The sequence below is a fragment of the Cryptomeria japonica genome, chromosome 3 (genome assembly GCF_030272615.1).
Source record: "Cryptomeria japonica chromosome 3, Sugi_1.0, whole genome shotgun sequence".
Lineage (NCBI taxonomy): Eukaryota > Viridiplantae > Streptophyta > Pinopsida > Cupressales > Cupressaceae > Cryptomeria > Cryptomeria japonica.
The window spans coordinates 888525218-888529316 of record NC_081407.1 but is presented as its reverse complement, the minus strand read 5'-3'; positions in this window follow the sequence as shown (position 1 = coordinate 888529316).

The window sequence follows — 4099 nt, the reverse complement described above, 5'->3', positions numbered from 1 at the left end:
TTCAACTCAAACCTAACCTTACCTCCCAAACTAACCTTCATATCATTTCAAGCATTTAATGCTTCTTCCCTCTCCTCTCAAGCCATCTCATGTTGACATTTGTCATCCTAGGATTGGGTTGAAAGCCCTCACATGGATCATAAACCCCTCAATCCTAGCCCTTGTTGAGATTGCTCAATCTCAACCATCCATTTCTCTATTTTTCCTATAAATAGAGCTCATTCCTTCATAATCCAGATCCATAAATCTTGTATGCATCTAATCTATAGTGAAATTTAAGAGAGCATTTTAGGAGCCATTTAATCTATATTGTTATTTTGGTTAAAATCAATAATAGCTTAATTAGGCGCTTTCTCATATTTAGCTTGTATTTGCATAGTCTTTTTATCATTTTCATAACTCTTAAACCTCCATAAGAGTTCCATAGTAGTGCAAAGTTGAGGGTTACATTCATGTGGAGCTTGGAGAGGAGAGGAGCAAGGGAGGAACAACTATGAACATGTTGGCAAGCATGTGGAGAGGTCTTGTGTATTTCTTTTGTTTTTGCATGCATTCCATAAATATTTGATCTCTCTTGATATGCTTTCTTAGGATCATATTTTATTTATGATACTAACACTAACATCTACCTTGTATTTGTAAGTGTCCCTAACAATCCTTTTTGCAAAGTATCAATTCTTTATCTTAAAATATAGATTGTTGTCAGCAACACTGTTAGTAAATCCCAATTTCAACAAGTACTTATCTAATATAGCATACTAGGCTCTATGGGCTTGCTTCAATCCATAAAGAGATTTCTTCAACATACATACCATGTCCCCATCATCTGATAATGAAAATCCATCAGGTTGCTCAATGTAGACTTCTTCCTCTAGCACCATTCAAAAAGGCTGATTTTGTTGGCAATATGGAGGAACTGATTATGTGTTGCATTGATGTTTTGTCATTGATGTCAACACTAGTTGTTATAGTTGTTTATCAGCTTCCAGTAGAAGGATTGGATTGGGAAGATTATCAGTTGATTGTCACCAGTATGATCTGAATGATGGAATAAGTTTGTATGAATGGTTCATATGCTTCTAAAGTATGTTTCAGGCATTTGGTATTGACTTGATGATCAGATGATATCTTATGCTCTAGTAAGCCTGCTTTGTAGGTTCAGTAAGGTTTTCACTGGAAGAGATTTATTGAAGATCTTTGATATAATGCATAAGTGGTGTTGGTGCGGCTTCTAGAAGGGATTCAGGATGTTGATGGTGATTGTGTTCGTGCCTCGACTGATTGGTGTCATTTCTTTGGTGTGTATGGATCTAATTTAGTTCAGGTGCCATCTAGGTTATGGACCAGTTTCATGAAACATGTTGGTGGATCCTTCTGATTCGCTTTTGGGATGTTTTATTAATTGGATGATATTTGTTTGGCCTTAGGCTGACATTTTTTATGATTTTATTTTTGGATTATGTAATGGATCTATTGAAGTATCATTTAGGTGGTCGACCTAATTGGTTAGGTCCCGGGTTGGTATAAAAGTGATGTAAGATCTCATTGAAGATCATATGTATATGCAAGGAGCAAATAATGTAATAATCATTTTTTAGCAGAGGATTTGGTCGATCATAGGTGATCAAGTTGGGTTTATGTAAGAGGTTTTAGACCTCTGATATTGAGCTTAATCAGAACTGTACTCAGGCATAGGAGATGTTATACTTGCAATTCAATCTTCATTCTGGATTGTAGTCCATTGTTTTCTGCAGTCAATGAGGCTCCTTTTGTGATGAACAGTGTACTCTAGGCTATTGGCCTTCCTGCATGTGTAGGCCCCTTATTGTAATATTTATTCATCTGATTAGTGGATAGATATTGTGGGTCTTCAATCCCACCGTGGTTTTTCCTCTTTGAGGTATTCCACGTATAAATCTATGGTTTTATGGTGTTCATCTTTGTGGTTGCATTGTTGCTTGTTATTATATGCTTTTATGTTTACCGATTGTTGAGTTGTTACATTAATAAGATTAAATTTATCCACTCCGGTAGAACATTGATTCACCTGCCCCCCCTCTTTGTGTTCTTGGATTCCAACAATTGGTATCAGAGAATGGTCCTCTTTTTGCAGAAGCCTAACTGCTTGAGGAAGATCCTGAAACCAGAATCCATGGAGATGTGTTTGAGGCAACAACTTGAAGTTTTTCTTGAAGATTTTGAAGCTGAAAAATTTAGGAACATAAAGATGGAAGATGAACTTAGATTTGCAAAAGAATTCATTATCATATGCAAGAAAAGCTATCTAATGCTCAAGTAAAAAGGAAGGAACTTATGCAAAATCGAGATGATGAAGAGAAAGATTCCCTTAAGGAACAATGTCAGAAGCTGAGTCAGGAGAATGGTGTGATGAAGAATGAAATGCAAGTCCTAACTATGAGAATATGCAAGGAGATTGAAGAGCGGAAGAAGAATGAAGAAAATCTTGCAATATCTCTAAAAGATAGATCTGATGAATGCATTAGGTTGGGACATGAGAATGATATGTTGAAAACTAAATTGGTGCAATCATAGAATAATGAGAAAGAGTTGGAAAGAATGGTGACAATCCTAAGAGGAGATCTGGATGCTACAAATGAATACAAAGATAAGTTCAAGGTTAGTTCTGATAAACTTGATGAGTTGTTGAGGGATCAAAGGCCCAAGGGAGACACTACAGGACTTGGATTTGAACAAGGTCAGAGCTCCGATACTACAAATGAAGATCAGACATCATGCCGAATGATTAGAAGGTAAATTAAAATTATAGGTCACCGGTAAGGAAACCCAATGCACACAAATTCAATGGTAGATGTTTTTTTTGCAATAAATCTGGTCATATGGCAAGACATTGTAGAAATAGAGCAAATCAGGATAACAATACAGTATGTTCAAATTGTAAAAGGTATGGTCATAAGACAAAATATTGTAGAATAAATATGAAATGTCATGCATGTGCAAAGTTTGGACATATGGCTAATCAATGCAGCTCAAGGAATGGTCAAGGTTACAATAAGGCAATTCAGAAGAATAATATCACTTGTTATGCATGCAACAAAGTAGGACATATTGCTAAATTTTACAGAAACAAGAACCTACTGACAAAAAGTGTTAAATTTGATGAAAAAGGAAAGAAGAAGGTTGATGACATTCAGAAGGAGCGTGAGAAGAAGTGGGTTATGAAATTTGAGGCTCAATCAACAAAATCAATTGCCCTAGATGTTCATTTGACTGAAGGATATACCCCGGTTACTCAACCGACAGAGAAGAATGTTTCTACACCAATAGGAAACTCATCCAATAACTAAGGCATTCACCTTAAGGGGAGGAAAATTGATGGCAGATCTTGCATTGCCCCTGGTAGTGGTCTGAAAGCCTATTTCAGATCTTTGGAGAAGTCAGTTTGAAGGTTAAACGATAAATATTTATTGGATCTTGGATATGGTTTGGTTTACCGGTAAGTCACTTTATGAGTTATGATTTAGTCATACATCTACAGTTAAGTATTTCAGAATCCTTAATAGTGAATTGGAAGTTTGATCCTAGATGCGATGAAGGGATATTTCTTGGTTATGCTAATAAAAGAAAAGCATATAGATGTTATAACAAAAGATTGCAGAGAATTATGAAGATTGTTAATCAGAACTTAGAAGTGAGAACCAGAAGTGGAGATGATCATAACTAAACTGGTAGCACCTATACCAGAACAAAATATTGAACCAGTTACCCTGACAGTAGGGTATGTGCACAAAGATGGTGATCAAAAAAGTGGACACCACCCAAAAAAAACATGGAAAAACAAGCAGCGCGTACACGATTCTAAAATTTTGAAATGACCGCATACGCGCTTAGGTTTGTTGTTCTCGAGTCTAGAGAAGGTAGTGTGTACGTGCTGCTTTTAGGGAAAGTAGCGCGTATGCGCTACCTCTAGGAAAATGAATGCATACACGCTAATAATCCCAAGAGAACCGCATACGCGGTGCCTATCAAAAAAGTTTTTTTTTTTAAATTGGGTCTTATTTTCTCATGAATAGCGCATTTTTACTTTGTTTTTTCTTCATTTTCTCTCCAAAACCATTAA